This window comes from Hyla sarda, unplaced genomic scaffold (assembly GCF_029499605.1).
Source record: "Hyla sarda isolate aHylSar1 unplaced genomic scaffold, aHylSar1.hap1 scaffold_1058, whole genome shotgun sequence".
In the NCBI taxonomy this organism is placed as follows: domain Eukaryota; kingdom Metazoa; phylum Chordata; class Amphibia; order Anura; family Hylidae; genus Hyla; species Hyla sarda.
The window spans coordinates 66,413-85,107 of NW_026607677.1; the positions used below are offsets into that span (position 1 = coordinate 66,413).

Below are 18,695 nucleotides of genomic sequence, written 5' to 3' on the forward strand. Positions count from 1 at the left end.
TGGAAGTGAGTGACATCATAGCACTGTAGTTCTGAGGGTTCAAGATGGATGCAACAATCTCCTGTTGCTTCTATGAAGGCCGTAATAGACGACATCACCAAACAGCTCCATAGTCACATACACAGCAAAGGAGAGATGTTGTTTACACCTAGTGATGTCAGTGGTATTGAGTGACATCACAGCACAGTGCTAAGGCTCCTGGGCCTGGACACAGCAGCGGCTGCAATATCTCAACGGAGAATACGTTTATATCTATGTGTGTGTGTGCGCATATATATATATATATATATATATATATATATATATATATATATATATATATATTTCTCCGCCGAAATCACTTTTAAACCCATTTCCACCTTTTTTTCCCTTCTCTTCCTCTTACTTTTTTTTCACGTTTTTTTACGTTTTTCTCCTTTTCGCCTCTTTTCTGGGCGTATTATTCTTCTTTTTCTTCTTTTTTTTCGTCTAATGCATACCCCATCAGTGCAGCAATGCTTATTCAATACCGCCAGCAGATGGAGACACTGGGGGATAATTTTCTAAGGATTTATACTGATTTTTCCTGTCTGAATTTGTCGCACAGAAAGTTGCAGGCCAAATATGTGTGACATTTCTGCGACTTTAGCTTCTAGAGCATTTTTACAACATTATACATAGGTGCTGAATACATAAAAAGCGACTGTTCAGCGACAGACAAGTCGCATCGGCTGAAAGTAGGCCAGAATGTCAGTCCATGTTGGAGCAGGTTTAGATACAGTCTAAAGCATAGATCTCAAAGTCTGTGCACAGAATTTAGCAAGGGCCTCGCACCTTCTGATGCATCAGGTAGGTGCACAATAGCATAGCCTAACCCTCTGTACTTTGGTCTATATTGATGCGGGACATAGACAGCCAGCTGATGACCAATCCATTAGTGCAATGGATGGCTGGAAGCATTTGTCTTTGCCTTTGCAATACCACAGAAGCAATGCATGGTCAATGTACAGCAATGACACACCTGTGTGAACAGCCAGGAGACCCCCCCCCCCATGTTATGTTACATAGTTACATAGTTAGTACGGTCGAAAAAAGACATATGTCCATCACGTTCAACCAGGGAATTAAGGGGTAGGGGTGTGGCGCGATATTGGGGAAGGGATGAGATTTTATATTTCTTCATAAGCATTAATCTTATTTTGTCAATTAGGAACATTCAGCACCCACCCGCTATCAAGGCAGCTGCCTATCATGTCATGCCCTACCTGCACAGGTGTGCTGGCTACTCAAATGATCCAATTAAGGAGGCCATTTAGTCAGCAGCAGCAGAAGTCCTGTGCCTGGACGCTCCAACAGGGGCCAGACACAAGCAGAAGCAGAAGCAGCAGAAGCAGCAGCAGCACCACCTTTTGTTTTTTGGCTGCAGCAGCAGCAAGGCCCACAGGGCTGGCTAGCTGGCTAGCCAGCAAGCAGGTAGCAATGAAAGTAGGAATCTTTCTTTTTAACCCTGTAAGGGGGTGGTGCACTGTACCCGAAGATACTGCCATATCGGGTCAATGCATAGGGCGACGGAAGCAAGCTTCGAAATCGGCCCCCGTTCTCAAAAATCCATTTAATATATGGTCCCCAGATAGGGGACGTATCAGATATTAAACTGATAAGAACAGATACTACACTTGATCTTAGCCAAAAGGCCGAGAAGCGATAACCGTGAAAGGGGCGGGCCCAACAAGGTCCCCTTCATGGGCACTATCACTGCTTGCTGTCAGGGAGGCTGCCAGACAATTTTCCATGCACACTCTGGGCTGGGGGGCAGTCAACCACCAGTACACACAGCAGAACCTAAACCCATACCATTATTGCTAAGCAGCAAGACAGGGGCCCATTGCACTCCCACGGGGCCTTTTTAAATGCAATCCATAACCCGGATTTGCCAGGAACCCTTCTTACTCCTCCTACTTGCATGTGACACTGGGCTTAGGATCTGCATAGGAAACACACACACAAGCACACACCTACCTTTGTTGCCTGCAGATGCCTCCTTGGCTGTCCCCAAACGGTATCAAACCAACACCCACGGGAAGCTGTAAGCATAGAGGACATGCCTGCACCCCATTGGACTTACCTGTGTGGGTTAAATCCGGGTTATTTGACAACCTATGGCGGTGATGGTTCTGCTCAGGCAGAGCAGTGCTGATGCTCCTCATAAAGCTGTCGCTGCTGTGAAGGTTCTAGGTGACATCACAAATCCCTTTGGTTACATACACAACAAAGCTGGGTTGTTGTTGTTTACACTCTGCAAGGCCTGTGGAAGTGAGTGACATCATAGCACTGTAGTTCTGAGGGTTCAAGATGGATGCAACAATCTCCTGTTGCTTCTATGAAGGCCGTAATAGACGACATCACCAAACAGCTCCATAGTCACATACACAGCAAAGGAGAGATGTTGTTTACACCTAGTGATGTCAGTGGTATTGAGTGACATCACAGCACAGTGCTAAGGCTCCTGGGCCTGGACACAGCAGCGGCTGCAATATCTCAACGGAGAATACGTTTATATCTATGTGTGTGTGTGCGCATATATATATATATATATATATATATATATATATATATATATATATATATTTCTCCGCCGAAATCACTTTTAAACCCATTTCCACCTTTTTTTCCCTTCTCTTCCTCTTACTTTTTTTTCACGTTTTTTTACGTTTTTCTCCTTTTCGCCTCTTTTCTGGGCGTATTATTCTTCTTTTTCTTCTTTTTTTTCGTCTAATGCATACCCCATCAGTGCAGCAATGCTTATTCAATACCGCCAGCAGATGGAGACACTGGGGGATAATTTTCTAAGGATTTATACTGATTTTTCCTGTCTGAATTTGTCGCACAGAAAGTTGCAGGCCAAATATGTGTGACATTTCTGCGACTTTAGCTCCTAGAGCATTTTTACAACATTATACATAGGTGCTGAATACATAAAAAGCGACTGTTCAGCGACAGACAAGTCGCATCGGCTGAAAGTAGGCCAGAATGTCAGTCCATGTTGGAGCAGGTTTAGATACAGTCTAAAGCATAGATCTCAAAGTCTGTGCACAGAATTTAGCAAGGGCCTCGCACCTTCTGATGCATCAGGTAGGTGCACAATAGCATAGCCTAACCCTCTGTACTTTGGTCTATATTGATGCGGGACATAGACAGCCAGCTGATGACCAATCCATTAGTGCAATGGATGGCTGGAAGCATTTGTCTTTGCCTTTGCAATACCACAGAAGCAATGCATGGTCAATGTACAGCAATGACACACCTGTGTGAACAGCCAGGAGACCCCCCCCCCCATGTTATGTTACATAGTTACATAGTTAGTACGGTCGAAAAAAGACATATGTCCATCACGTTCAACCAGGGAATTAAGGGGTAGGGGTGTGGCGCGATATTGGGGAAGGGATGAGATTTTATATTTCTTCATAAGCATTAATCTTATTTTGTCAATTAGGAACATTCAGCACCCACCCGCTATCAAGGCAGCTGCCTATCATGTCATGCCCTACCTGCACAGGTGTGCTGGCTACTCAAATGATCCAATTAAGGAGGCCATTTAGTCAGCAGCAGCAGAAGTCCTGTGCCTGGACGCTCCAACAGGGGCCAGACACAAGCAGAAGCAGAAGCAGCAGAAGCAGCAGCAGCACCACCTTTTGTTTTTTGGCTGCAGCAGCAGCAGCAAGGCCCACAGGGCTGGCTAGCTGGCTAGCCAGCAAGCAGGTAGCAATGAAAGTAGGAATCTTTCTTTTTAACCCTGTAAGGGGGTGGTGCACTGTACCCGAAGATACTGCCATATCGGGTCAATGCATAGGGCGACGGAAGCAAGCTTCGAAATCGGCCCCCGTTCTCAAAAATCCATTTAATATATGGTCCCCAGATAGGGGACGTATCAGATATTAAACTGATAAGAACAGATACTACACTTGATCTTAGCCAAAAGGCCGAGAAGCGATAACCGTGAAAGGGGCGGGCCCAACAAGGTCCCCTTCATGGGCACTATCACTGCTTGCTGTCAGGGAGGCTGCCAGACAATTTTCCATGCACACTCTGGGCTGGGGGGCAGTCAACCACCAGTACACACAGCAGAACCTAAACCCATACCATTATTGCTAAGCAGCAAGACAGGGGCCCATTGCACTCCCACGGGGCCTTTTTAAATGCAATCCATAACCCGGATTTGCCAGGAACCCTTCTTACTCCTCCTACTTGCATGTGACACTGGGCTTAGGATCTGCATAGGAAACACACACACAAGCACACACCTACCTTTGTTGCCTGCAGATGCCTCCTTGGCTGTCCCCAAACGGTATCAAACCAACACCCACGGGAAGCTGTAAGCATAGAGGACATGCCTGCACCCCATTGGACTTACCTGTGTGGGTTAAATCCGGGTTATTTGACAACCTATGGCGGTGATGGTTCTGCTCAGGCAGAGCAGTGCTGATGCTCCTCATAAAGCTGTCGCTGCTGTGAAGGTTCTAGGTGACATCACAATCCCTATGGTTACATACACAACAAAGCTGGGTTGTTGTTGTTTACACTCTGCAAGGCCTGTGGAAGTGAGTGACATCATAGCACTGTAGTTCTGAGGGTTCTAGATGGATGCAACAATCTCCTGTTGCTTCTATGAAGGCCATAATAGACGACATCACCAAACAGCTCCATAGTCACATACACAGCAAAGGAGAGATGTTGTTTACACCTAGTGATGTCAGTGGTATTGAGTGACATCACAGCACAGTGCTAAGGCTCCTGGGCCTGGACACAGCAGCGGCTGCAATATCTCAACGGAGAATACGTTTATATCTATGTGTGTGTGTGTGCGCATATATATATATATATATATATATATATATATATATATATATATATTTCTCCGCCGAAATCACTTTTAAACCCATTTCCACCTTTTTTTCCCTTCTCTTCCTCTTACTTTTTTTTCACGTTTTTTTACGTTTTTCTCCTTTTCGCCTCTTTTCTGGGCGTATTATTCTTCTTTTTCTTCTTTTTTTTCGTCTAATGCATACCCCATCAGTGCAGCAATGCTTATTCAATACCGCCAGCAGATGGAGACACTGGGGGATAATTTTCTAAGGATTTATACTGATTTTTCCTGTCTGAATTTGTCGCACAGAAAGTTGCAGGCCAAATATGTGTGACATTTCTGCGACTTTAGCTTCTAGAGCATTTTTACAACATTATACATAGGTGCTGAATACATAAAAAGCGACTGTTCAGCGACAGACAAGTCGCATCGGCTGAAAGTAGGCCAGAATGTCAGTCCATGTTGGAGCAGGTTTAGATACAGTCTAAAGCATAGATCTCAAAGTCTGTGCACAGAATTTAGCAAGGGCCTCGCACCTTCTGATGCATCAGGTAGGTGCACAATAGCATAGCCTAACCCTCTGTACTTTGGTCTATATTGATGCGGGACATAGACAGCCAGCTGATGACCAATCCATTAGTGCAATGGATGGCTGGAAGCATTTGTCTTTGCCTTTGCAATACCACAGAAGCAATGCATGGTCAATGTACAGCAATGACACACCTGTGTGAACAGCCAGGAGACCCCCCCCCCCCCATGTTATGTTACATAGTTACATAGTTAGTACGGTCGAAAAAAGACATATGTCCATCACGTTCAACCAGGGAATTAAGGGGTAGGGGTGTGGCGCGATATTGGGGAAGGGATGAGATTTTATATTTCTTCATAAGCATTAATCTTATTTTGTCAATTAGGAACATTCAGCACCCACCCGCTATCAAGGCAGCTGCCTATCATGTCATGCCCTACCTGCACAGGTGTGCTGGCTACTCAAATGATCCAATTAAGGAGGCCATTTAGTCAGCAGCAGCAGAAGTCCTGTGCCTGGACGCTCCAACAGGGGCCAGACACAAGCAGAAGCAGAAGCAGCAGAAGCAGCAGCAGCACCACCTTTTGTTTTTTGGCTGCAGCAGCAGCAAGGCCCACAGGGCTGGCTAGCTGGCTAGCCAGCAAGCAGGTAGCAATGAAAGTAGGAATCTTTCTTTTTAACCCTGTAAGGGGGTGGTGCACTGTACCCGAAGATACTGCCATATCGGGTCAATGCATAGGGCGACGGAAGCAAGCTTCGAAATCGGCCCCCGTTCTCAAAAATCCATTTAATATATGGTCCCCAGATAGGGGACGTATCAGATATTAAACTGATAAGAACAGATACTACACTTGATCTTAGCCAAAAGGCCGAGAAGCGATAACCGTGAAAGGGGCGGGCCCAACAAGGTCCCCTTCATGGGCACTATCACTGCTTGCTGTCAGGGAGGCTGCCAGACAATTTTCCATGCACACTCTGGGCTGGGGGGCAGTCAACCACCAGTACACACAGCAGAACCTAAACCCATACCATTATTGCTAAGCAGCAAGACAGGGGCCCATTGCACTCCCACGGGGCCTTTTTAAATGCAATCCATAACCCGGATTTGCCAGGAACCCTTCTTACTCCTCCTACTTGCATGTGACACTGGGCTTAGGATCTGCATAGGAAACACACACACAAGCACACACCTACCTTTGTTGCCTGCAGATGCCTCCTTGGCTGTCCCCAAACGGTATCAAACCAACACCCACGGGAAGCTGTAAGCATAGAGGACATGCCTGCACCCCATTGGACTTACCTGTGTGGGTTAAATCCGGGTTATTTGACAACCTATGGCGGTGATGGTTCTGCTCAGGCAGAGCAGTGCTGATGCTCCTCATAAAGCTGTCGCTGCTGTGAAGGTTCTAGGTGACATCACAAATCCCTTTGGTTACATACACAACAAAGCTGGGTTGTTGTTGTTTACACTCTGCAAGGCCTGTGGAAGTGAGTGACATCATAGCACTGTAGTTCTGAGGGTTCAAGATGGATGCAACAATCTCCTGTTGCTTCTATGAAGGCCGTAATAGACGACATCACCAAACAGCTCCATAGTCACATACACAGCAAAGGAGAGATGTTGTTTACACCTAGTGATGTCAGTGGTATTGAGTGACATCACAGCACAGTGCTAAGGCTCCTGGGCCTGGACACAGCAGCGGCTGCAATATCTCAACGGAGAATACGTTTATATCTATGTGTGTGTGTGCGCATATATATATATATATATATATATATATATATATATATATTTCTCCGCCGAAATCACTTTTAAACCCATTTCCACCTTTTTTTCCCTTCTCTTCCTCTTACTTTTTTTTCACGTTTTTTTACGTTTTTCTCCTTTTCGCCTCTTTTCTGGGCGTATTATTCTTCTTTTTCTTCTTTTTTTTCGTCTAATGCATACCCCATCAGTGCAGCAATGCTTATTCAATACCGCCAGCAGATGGAGACACTGGGGGATAATTTTCTAAGGATTTATACTGATTTTTCCTGTCTGAATTTGTCGCACAGAAAGTTGCAGGCCAAATATGTGTGACATTTCTGCGACTTTAGCTTCTAGAGCATTTTTACAACATTATACATAGGTGCTGAATACATAAAAAGCGACTGTTCAGCGACAGACAAGTCGCATCGGCTGAAAGTAGGCCAGAATGTCAGTCCATGTTGGAGCAGGTTTAGATACAGTCTAAAGCATAGATCTCAAAGTCTGTGCACAGAATTTAGCAAGGGCCTCGCACCTTCTGATGCATCAGGTAGGTGCACAATAGCATAGCCTAACCCTCTGTACTTTGGTCTATATTGATGCGGGACATAGACAGCCAGCTGATGACCAATCCATTAGTGCAATGGATGGCTGGAAGCATTTGTCTTTGCCTTTGCAATACCACAGAAGCAATGCATGGTCAATGTACAGCAATGACACACCTGTGTGAACAGCCAGGAGACCCCCCCCCCCATGTTATGTTACATAGTTACATAGTTAGTACGGTCGAAAAAAGACATATGTCCATCACGTTCAACCAGGGAATTAAGGGGTAGGGGTGTGGCGCGATATTGGGGAAGGGATGAGATTTTATATTTCTTCATAAGCATTAATCTTATTTTGTCAATTAGGAACATTCAGCACCCACCCGCTATCAAGGCAGCTGCCTATCATGTCATGCCCTACCTGCACAGGTGTGCTGGCTACTCAAATGATCCAATTAAGGAGGCCATTTAGTCAGCAGCAGCAGAAGTCCTGTGCCTGGACGCTCCAACAGGGGCCAGACACAAGCAGAAGCAGAAGCAGCAGAAGCACCACCTTTTGTTTTTTGGCTGCAGCAGCAGCAAGGCCCACAGGGCTGGCTAGCTGGCTAGCCAGCAAGCAGGTAGCAATGAAAGTAGGAATCTTTCTTTTTAACCCTGTAAGGGGGTGGTGCACTGTACCCGAAGATACTGCCATATCGGGTCAATGCATAGGGCGACGGAAGCAAGCTTCGAAATCGGCCCCCGTTCTCAAAAATCCATTTAATATATGGTCCCCAGATAGGGGACGTATCAGATATTAAACTGATAAGAACAGATACTACACTTGATCTTAGCCAAAAGGCCGAGAAGCGATAACCGTGAAAGGGGCGGGCCCAACAAGGTCCCCTTCATGGGCACTATCACTGCTTGCTGTCAGGGAGGCTGCCAGACAATTTTCCATGCACACTCTGGGCTGGGGGGCAGTCAACCACCAGTACACACAGCAGAACCTAAACCCATACCATTATTGCTAAGCAGCAAGACAGGGGCCCATTGCACTCCCACGGGGCCTTTTTAAATGCAATCCATAACCCGGATTTGCCAGGAACCCTTCTTACTCCTCCTACTTGCATGTGACACTGGGCTTAGGATCTGCATAGGAAACACACACACAAGCACACACCTACCTTTGTTGCCTGCAGATGCCTCCTTGGCTGTCCCCAAACGGTATCAAACCAACACCCACGGGAAGCTGTAAGCATAGAGGACATGCCTGCACCCCATTGGACTTACCTGTGTGGGTTAAATCCGGGTTATTTGACAACCTATGGCGGTGATGGTTCTGCTCAGGCAGAGCAGTGCTGATGCTCCTCATAAAGCTGTCGCTGCTGTGAAGGTTCTAGGTGACATCACAAATCCCTTTGGTTACATACACAACAAAGCTGGGTTGTTGTTGTTTACACTCTGCAAGGCCTGTGGAAGTGAGTGACATCATAGCACTGTAGTTCTGAGGGTTCAAGATGGATGCAACAATCTCCTGTTGCTTCTATGAAGGCCGTAATAGACGACATCACCAAACAGCTCCATAGTCACATACACAGCAAAGGAGAGATGTTGTTTACACCTAGTGATGTCAGTGGTATTGAGTGACATCACAGCACAGTGCTAAGGCTCCTGGGCCTGGACACAGCAGCGGCTGCAATATCTCAACGGAGAATACGTTTATATCTATGTGTGTGTGTGTGCGCATATATATATATATATATATATATATATATATATATATATTTTCTCCGCCGAAATCACTTTTAAACCCATTTCCACCTTTTTTTCCCTTCTCTTCCTCTTACTTTTTTTTCACGTTTTTTTACGTTTTTCTCCTTTTCGCCTCTTTTCTGGGCGTATTATTCTTCTTTTTCTTCTTTTTTTTCGTCTAATGCATACCCCATCAGTGCAGCAATGCTTATTCAATACCGCCAGCAGATGGAGACACTGGGGGATAATTTTCTAAGGATTTATACTGATTTTTCCTGTCTGAATTTGTCGCACAGAAAGTTGCAGGCCAAATATGTGTGACATTTCTGCGACTTTAGCTTCTAGAGCATTTTTACAACATTATACATAGGTGCTGAATACATAAAAAGCGACTGTTCAGCGACAGACAAGTCGCATCGGCTGAAAGTAGGCCAGAATGTCAGTCCATGTTGGAGCAGGTTTAGATACAGTCTAAAGCATAGATCTCAAAGTCTGTGCACAGAATTTAGCAAGGGCCTCGCACCTTCTGATGCATCAGGTAGGTGCACAATAGCATAGCCTAACCCTCTGTACTTTGGTCTATATTGATGCGGGACATAGACAGCCAGCTGATGACCAATCCATTAGTGCAATGGATGGCTGGAAGCATTTGTCTTTGCCTTTGCAATACCACAGAAGCAATGCATGGTCAATGTACAGCAATGACACACCTGTGTGAACAGCCAGGAGACCCCCCCCCCCCATGTTATGTTACATAGTTACATAGTTAGTACGGTCGAAAAAAGACATATGTCCATCACGTTCAACCAGGGAATTAAGGGGTAGGGGTGTGGCGCGATATTGGGGAAGGGATGAGATTTTATATTTCTTCATAAGCATTAATCTTATTTTGTCAATTAGGAACATTCAGCACCCACACCGCTATCAAGGCAGCTGCCTATCATGTCATGCCCTACCTGCACAGGTGTGCTGGCTACTCAAATGATCCAATTAAGGAGGCCATTTAGTCAGCAGCAGCAGAAGTCCTGTGCCTGGACGCTCCAACAGGGGCCAGACACAAGCAGAAGCAGAAGCAGCAGAAGCACCACCTTTTGTTTTTTGGCTGCAGCAGCAGCAAGGCCCACAGGGCTGGCTAGCTGGCTAGCCAGCAAGCAGGTAGCAATGAAAGTAGGAATCTTTCTTTTTAACCCTGTAAGGGGGTGGTGCACTGTACCCGAAGATACTGCCATATCGGGTCAATGCATAGGGCGACGGAAGCAAGCTTCGAAATCGGCCCCCGTTCTCAAAAATCCATTTAATATATGGTCCCCAGATAGGGGACGTATCAGATATTAAACTGATAAGAACAGATACTACACTTGATCTTAGCCAAAAGGCCGAGAAGCGATAACCGTGAAAGGGGCAGGCCCAACAAGGTCCCCTTCATGGGCACTATCACTGCTTGCTGTCAGGGAGGCTGCCAGACAATTTTCCATGCACACTCTGGGCTGGGGGGCAGTCAACCACCAGTACACACAGCAGAACCTAAACCCATACCATTATTGCTAAGCAGCAAGACAGGGGCCCATTGCACTCCCACGGGGCCTTTTTAAATGCAATCCATAACCCGGATTTGCCAGGAACCCTTCTTACTCCTCCTACTTGCATGTGACACTGGGCTTAGGATCTGCATAGGAAACCACACACACAAGCACACACCTACCTTTGTTGCCTGCAGATGCCTCCTTGGCTGTCCCCAAACGGTATCAAACCAACACCCCACGGGAAGCTGTAAGCATAGAGGACATGCCTGCACCCCATTGGACTTACCTGTGTGGGTTAAATCCGGGTTATTTGACAACCTATGGCGGTGATGGTTCTGCTCAGGCAGAGCAGTGCTGATGCTCCTCATAAAGCTGTCGCTGCTGTGAAGGTTCTAGGTGACATCACAAATCCCTTTGGTTACATACACAACAAAGCTGGGTTGTTGTTGTTTACACTCTGCAAGGCCTGTGGAAGTGAGTGACATCATAGCACTGTAGTTCTGAGGGTTCAAGATGGATGCAACAATCTCCTGTTGCTTCTATGAAGGCCGTAATAGACGACATCACCAAACAGCTCCATAGTCACATACACAGCAAAGGAGAGATGTTGTTTACACCTAGTGATGTCAGTGGTATTGAGTGACATCACAGCACAGTGCTAAGGCTCCTGGGCCTGGACACAGCAGCGGCTGCAATATCTCAACGGAGAATACGTTTATATCTATGTGTGTGTGTGCGCATATATATATATATATATATATATATATATATATATATTTCTCCGCCGAAATCACTTTTAAACCCATTTCCACCTTTTTTTCCCTTCTCTTCCTCTTACTTTTTTTTCACGTTTTTTTACGTTTTTCTCCTTTTCGCCTCTTTTCTGGGCGTATTATTCTTCTTTTTCTTCTTTTTTTTCGTCTAATGCATACCCCATCAGTGCAGCAATGCTTATTCAATACCGCCAGCAGATGGAGACACTGGGGGATAATTTTCTAAGGATTTATACTGATTTTTCCTGTCTGAATTTGTCGCACAGAAAGTTGCAGGCCAAATATGTGTGACATTTCTGCGACTTTAGCTTCTAGAGCATTTTTACAACATTATACATAGGTGCTGAATACATAAAAAGCGACTGTTCAGCGACAGACAAGTCGCATCGGCTGAAAGTAGGCCAGAATGTCAGTCCATGTTGGAGCAGGTTTAGATACAGTCTAAAGCATAGATCTCAAAGTCTGTGCACAGAATTTAGCAAGGGCCTCGCACCTTCTGATGCATCAGGTAGGTGCACAATAGCATAGCCTAACCCTCTGTACTTTGGTCTATATTGATGCGGGACATAGACAGCCAGCTGATGACCAATCCATTAGTGCAATGGATGGCTGGAAGCATTTGTCTTTGCCTTTGCAATACCACAGAAGCAATGCATGGTCAATGTACAGCAATGACACACCTGTGTGAACAGCCAGGAGACCCCCCCCCCCCCATGTTATGTTACATAGTTACATAGTTAGTACGGTCGAAAAAAGACATATGTCCATCACGTTCAACCAGGGAATTAAGGGGTAGGGGTGTGGCGCGATATTGGGGAAGGGATGAGATTTTATATTTCTTCATAAGCATTAATCTTATTTTGTCAATTAGGAACATTCAGCACCCACCCGCTATCAAGGCAGCTGCCTATCATGTCATGCCCTACCTGCACAGGTGTGCTGGCTACTCAAATGATCCAATTAAGGAGGCCATTTAGTCAGCAGCAGCAGAAGTCCTGTGCCTGGACGCTCCAACAGGGGCCAGACACAAGCAGAAGCAGAAGCAGCAGAAGCAGCAGCAGCACCACCTTTTGTTTTTTGGCTGCAGCAGCAGCAAGGCCCACAGGGCTGGCTAGCTGGCTAGCCAGCAAGCAGGTAGCAATGAAAGTAGGAATCTTTCTTTTTAACCCTGTAAGGGGGTGGTGCACTGTACCCGAAGATACTGCCATATCGGGTCAATGCATAGGGCGACGGAAGCAAGCTTCGAAATCGGCCCCCGTTCTCAAAAATCCATTTAATATATGGTCCCCAGATAGGGGACGTATCAGATATTAAACTGATAAGAACAGATACTACACTTGATCTTAGCCAAAAGGCCGAGAAGCGATAACCGTGAAAGGGGCGGGCCCAACAAGGTCCCCTTCATGGGCACTATCACTGCTTGCTGTCAGGGAGGCTGCCAGACAATTTTCCATGCACACTCTGGGCTGGGGGGCAGTCAACCACCAGTACACACAGCAGAACCTAAACCCATACCATTATTGCTAAGCAGCAAGACAGGGGCCCATTGCACTCCCACGGGGCCTTTTTAAATGCAATCCATAACCCGGATTTGCCAGGAACCCTTCTTACTCCTCCTACTTGCATGTGACACTGGGCTTAGGATCTGCATAGGAAACACACACACAAGCACACACCTACCTTTGTTGCCTGCAGATGCCTCCTTGGCTGTCCCCAAACGGTATCAAACCAACACCCACGGGAAGCTGTAAGCATAGAGGACATGCCTGCACCCCATTGGACTTACCTGTGTGGGTTAAATCCGGGTTATTTGACAACCTATGGCGGTGATGGTTCTGCTCAGGCAGAGCAGTGCTGATGCTCCTCATAAAGCTGTCGCTGCTGTGAAGGTTCTAGGTGACATCACAAATCCCTTTGGTTACATACACAACAAAGCTGGGTTGTTGTTGTTTACACTCTGCAAGGCCTGTGGAAGTGAGTGACATCATAGCACTGTAGTTCTGAGGGTTCAAGATGGATGCAACAATCTCCTGTTGCTTCTATGAAGGCCGTAATAGACGACATCACCAAACAGCTCCATAGTCACATACACAGCAAAGGAGAGATGTTGTTTACACCTAGTGATGTCAGTGGTATTGAGTGACATCACAGCACAGTGCTAAGGCTCCTGGCGCTGGACACAGCAGCGGCTGCAATATCTCAACGGAGAATACGTTTATATCTATGTGTGTGTGTGCGCATATATATATATATATATATATATATATATATATATATATATATTTCTCCGCCGAAATCACTTTTAAACCCATTTCCACCTTTTTTTCCCTTCTCTTCCTCTTACTTTTTTTTCACGTTTTTTTACGTTTTTCTCCTTTTCGCCTCTTTTCTGGGCGTATTATTCTTCTTTTTCTTCTTTTTTTTCGTCTAATGCATACCCCATCAGTGCAGCAATGCTTATTCAATACCGCCAGCAGATGGAGACACTGGGGGATAATTTTCTAAGGATTTATACTGATTTTTCCTGTCTGAATTTGTCGCACAGAAAGTTGCAGGCCAAATATGTGTGACATTTCTGCGACTTTAGCTTCTAGAGCATTTTTACAACATTATACATAGGTGCTGAATACATAAAAAGCGACTGTTCAGCGACAGACAAGTCGCATCGGCTGAAAGTAGGCCAGAATGTCAGTCCATGTTGGAGCAGGTTTAGATACAGTCTAAAGCATAGATCTCAAAGTCTGTGCACAGAATTTAGCAAGGGCCTCGCACCTTCTGATGCATCAGGTAGGTGCACAATAGCATAGCCTAACCCTCTGTACTTTGGTCTATATTGATGCGGGACATAGACAGCCAGCTGATGACCAATCCATTAGTGCAATGGATGGCTGGAAGCATTTGTCTTTGCCTTTGCAATACCACAGAAGCAATGCATGGTCAATGTACAGCAATGACACACCTGTGTGAACAGCCAGGAGACCCCCCCCCCCATGTTATGTTACATAGTTACATAGTTAGTACGGTCGAAAAAAGACATATGTCCATCACGTTCAACCAGGGAATTAAGGGGTAGGGGTGTGGCGCGATATTGGGGAAGGGATGAGATTTTATATTTCTTCATAAGCATTAATCTTATTTTGTCAATTAGGAACATTCAGCACCCACCCGCTATCAAGGCAGCTGCCTATCATGTCATGCCCTACCTGCACAGGTGTGCTGGCTACTCAAATGATCCAATTAAGGAGGCCATTTAGTCAGCAGCAGCAGAAGTCCTGTGCCTGGACGCTCCAACAGGGGCCAGACACAAGCAGAAGCAGAAGCAGCAGAAGCAGCAGCAGCACCACCTTTTGTTTTTTGGCTGCAGCAGCAGCAAGGCCCACAGGGCTGGCTAGCTGGCTAGCCAGCAAGCAGGTAGCAATGAAAGTAGGAATCTTTCTTTTTAACCCTGTAAGGGGGTGGTGCACTGTACCCGAAGATACTGCCATATCGGGTCAATGCATAGGGCGACGGAAGCAAGCTTCGAAATCGGCCCCCGTTCTCAAAAATCCATTTAATATATGGTCCCCAGATAGGGGACGTATCAGATATTAAACTGATAAGAACAGATTTTTTTTTTTTTTTTTTTTATCTAAAGCCGAGGAACGTGCTTTCGATTCACCCAAAGTGCAAGAAAAAGTGCAAACGTGTTACACTAAAAAAAACGTGCACAAAGGATGCGGTCTATCGCAAGCCCTTCTCCGATAGGAGAGAGGCCCCCCAACAAACCTTACCCTTCGCCTCCGGACCAAAAGGTACCTGCGAGGTTCCAGGTTCGATGTCCCTTTTCGCCAAAGCTACTAGGGGACCACAAATGCTCCCGGCATCCCCCTTGGCGTTGGCCAAGGTATCTGCCCGCAGAGCCGATTACGGTAGGTACCCTGCCAAAGCAGGGGTACCCGGGGTGTTTGCAGGGAGGTGCGGAACCTAATGGCCACACACACCTCCCCTAGACCGCCAGGAGGGACACCCAGAAGGGCTACCGCATCCTGACAAATCCTGTGAACACACAACACGCAAAAAGTGACACAGTGAGACAAAAAAATAAATAAATAAGTGAATGTGTGCAGATATACTGCCCGGACATCCGGCCGGATCTATAAAAATTTCTCTGATCCTAGCCAGAAGGCCGGGAATCAAGAGGTGAGTGCCACAAGGTGAAGAGATTATGGTGCCCGTGCTTCAACTCAGTGAGCCTATTCTCCCAGTGAGTTTCGGCACCTCGGGGTCACCACTCCCCGAGGCACAAAAGTACCTCGGCTCTAGACCCTCTCAGCCTCATGGCGAGACCCGGAGGGAACAGGTCACATCGGGGCAGCCGTCGAGCTGATTCCTCAGAACCAGCCCCGGAAAGCCCTGGTACACCTGCATCCTCCATGCAGCACCCATCCCCACCAGCATGAAAACTGATAAGAACAGATACTACACTTGATCTTAGCCAAAAGGCCGAGAAGCGATAACCGTGAAAGGGGCGGGCCCAACAAGGTCCCCTTCATGGGCACTATCACTGCTTGCTGTCAGGGAGGCTGCCAGACAATTTTCCATGCACACTCTGGGCTGGGGGGCAGTCAACCACCAGTACACACAGCAGAACCTAAACCCATACCATTATTGCTAAGCAGCAAGACAGGGGCCCATTGCACTCCCACGGGGCCTTTTTAAATGCAATCCATAACCCGGATTTGCCAGGAACCCTTCTTACTCCTCCTACTTGCATGTGACACTGGGCTTAGGATCTGCATAGGAAACACACACACAAGCACACACCTACCTTTGTTGCCTGCAGATGCCTCCTTGGCTGTCCCCAAACGGTATCAAACCAACACCCACGGGAAGCTGTAAGCATAGAGGACATGCCTGCACCCCATTGGACTTACCTGTGTGGGTTAAATCCGGGTTATTTGACAACCTATGGCGGTGATGGTTCTGCTCAGGCAGAGCAGTGCTGATGCTCCTCATAAAGCTGTCGCTGCTGTGAAGGTTCTAGGTGACATCACAAATCCCTTTGGTTACATACACAACAAAGCTGGGTTGTTGTTGTTTACACTCTGCAAGGCCTGTGGAAGTGAGTGACATCATAGCACTGTAGTTCTGAGGGTTCAAGATGGATGCAACAATCTCCTGTTGCTTCTATGAAGGCCGTAATAGACGACATCACCAAACAGCTCCATAGTCACATACACAGCAAAGGAGAGATGTTGTTTACACCTAGTGATGTCAGTGGTATTGAGTGACATCACAGCACAGTGCTAAGGCTCCTGGGCCTGGACACAGCAGCGGCTGCAATATCTCAACGGAGAATACGTTTATATCTATGTGTGTGTGTGCGCATATATATATATATATATATATATATATATATATATATATATATATTTCTCCGCCGAAATCACTTTTAAACCCATTTCCACCTTTTTTTCCCTTCTCTTCCTCTTACTTTTTTTTCACGTTTTTTTACGTTTTTCTCCTTTTCGCCTCTTTTCTGGGCGTATTATTCTTCTTTTTCTTCTTTTTTTTCGTCTAATGCATACCCCATCAGTGCAGCAATGCTTATTCAATACCGCCAGCAGATGGAGACACTGGGGGATAATTTTCTAAGGATTTATACTGATTTTTCCTGTCTGAATTTGTCGCACAGAAAGTTGCAGGCCAAATATGTGTGACATTTCTGCGACTTTAGCTTCTAGAGCATTTTTACAACATTATACATAGGTGCTGAATACATAAAAAGCGACTGTTCAGCGACAGACAAGTCGCATCGGCTGAAAGTAGGCCAGAATGTCAGTCCATGTTGGAGCAGGTTTAGATACAGTCTAAAGCATAGATCTCAAAGTCTGTGCACAGAATTTAGCAAGGGCCTCGCACCTTCTGATGCATCAGGTAGGTGCACAATAGCATAGCCTAACCCTCTGTACTTTGGTCTATATTGATGCGGGACATAGACAGCCAGCTGATGACCAATCCATTAGTGCAATGGATGGCTGGAAGCATTTGTCTTTGCCTTTGCAATACCACAGAAGCAATGCATGGTCAATGTACAGCAATGACACACCTGTGTGAACAGCCAGGAGACCCCCCCCCCCCATGTTATGTTACATAGTTACATAGTTAGTACGGTCGAAAAAAGACATATGTCCATCACGTTCAACCAGGGAATTAAGGGGTAGGGGTGTGGCGCGATATTGGGGAAGGGATGAGATTTTATATTTCTTCATAAGCATTAATCTTATTTTGTCAATTAGGAACATTCAGCACCCACCCGCTATCAAGGCAGCTGCCTATCATGTCATGCCCTACCTGCACAGGTGTGCTGGCTACTCAAATGATCCAATTAAGGAGGCCATTTAGTCAGCAGCAGCAGAAGTCCTGTGCCTGGACGCTCCAACAGGGGCCAGACACAAGCAGAAGCAGAAGCAGCAGAAGCAGCAGCAGCACCACCTTTTGTTTTTTGGCTGCAGCAGCAGCAAGGCCCACAGGGCTGGCTAGCTGGCTAGCCAGCAAGCAGGTAGCAATGAAAGTAGGAATCTTTCTTTTTAACCCTGTAAGGGGGTGGTGCACTGTACCCGAAGATACTGCCATATCGGGTCAATGCATAGGGCGACGGAAGCAAGCTTCGAAATCGGCCCCCGTTCTCAAAAATCCATTTAATATATGGTCCCCAGATAGGGGACGTATCAGATATTAAACTGATAAGAACAGATACTACACTTGATCTTAGCCAAAAGGCCGAGAAGCGATAACCGTGAAAGGGGCGGGCCCAACAAGGTCCCCTTCATGGGCACTATCACTGCTTGCTGTCAGGGAGGCTGCCAGACAATTTTCCATGCACACTCTGGGCTGGGGGGCAGTCAACCACCAGTACACACAGCAGAACCTAAACCCATACCATTATTGCTAAGCAGCAAGACAGGGGCCCATTGCACTCCCACGGGGCCTTTTTAAATGCAATCCATAACCCGGATTTG

The 18,695-nt window shown here is 46.3% G+C and overlaps 8 non-coding genes and 1 pseudogene across 8 annotated transcripts; all 9 read right to left on the bottom strand.

Annotated features, from left to right (window-relative positions):
* Positions 1-1,494: 1,494 nt before the first annotated feature.
* On the bottom strand, positions 1,495-1,685 carry LOC130299601 (U2 spliceosomal RNA). The gene has a single exon (XR_008850703.1). It is a non-coding gene; the product is annotated as a U2 spliceosomal RNA (small nuclear RNA).
* Positions 1,686-3,780: 2,095 nt separating this feature from the next.
* LOC130299602 (U2 spliceosomal RNA) lies at positions 3,781-3,971 on the bottom strand. Its single transcript, XR_008850704.1, has one exon. It is a non-coding gene; the product is annotated as a U2 spliceosomal RNA (small nuclear RNA).
* Positions 3,972-6,062: 2,091 nt separating this feature from the next.
* Positions 6,063-6,253, bottom strand: LOC130299603 (U2 spliceosomal RNA). The gene has a single exon (XR_008850705.1). It is a non-coding gene; the product is annotated as a U2 spliceosomal RNA (small nuclear RNA).
* Positions 6,254-8,326: 2,073 nt separating this feature from the next.
* Positions 8,327-8,517, bottom strand: LOC130299604 (U2 spliceosomal RNA). Its single transcript, XR_008850706.1, has one exon. It is a non-coding gene; the product is annotated as a U2 spliceosomal RNA (small nuclear RNA).
* Positions 8,518-10,595: 2,078 nt separating this feature from the next.
* On the bottom strand, positions 10,596-10,786 carry LOC130299605 (U2 spliceosomal RNA). The gene has a single exon (XR_008850707.1). It is a non-coding gene; the product is annotated as a U2 spliceosomal RNA (small nuclear RNA).
* Positions 10,787-12,870: 2,084 nt separating this feature from the next.
* On the bottom strand, positions 12,871-13,061 carry LOC130299607 (U2 spliceosomal RNA). Its single transcript, XR_008850708.1, has one exon. It is a non-coding gene; the product is annotated as a U2 spliceosomal RNA (small nuclear RNA).
* A 2,086-nt stretch (positions 13,062-15,147) lies between these two features.
* LOC130299625 (U2 spliceosomal RNA) lies at positions 15,148-15,333 on the bottom strand. The gene has a single exon (XR_008850724.1). It is a non-coding gene; the product is annotated as a U2 spliceosomal RNA (small nuclear RNA).
* A 695-nt stretch (positions 15,334-16,028) lies between these two features.
* On the bottom strand, positions 16,029-16,188 carry LOC130299572 (U2 spliceosomal RNA; annotated as a pseudogene).
* A 2,089-nt stretch (positions 16,189-18,277) lies between these two features.
* Positions 18,278-18,468, bottom strand: LOC130299609 (U2 spliceosomal RNA). Its single transcript, XR_008850710.1, has one exon. It is a non-coding gene; the product is annotated as a U2 spliceosomal RNA (small nuclear RNA).
* Between the last annotated feature and the right edge of the window lie 227 nt (positions 18,469-18,695).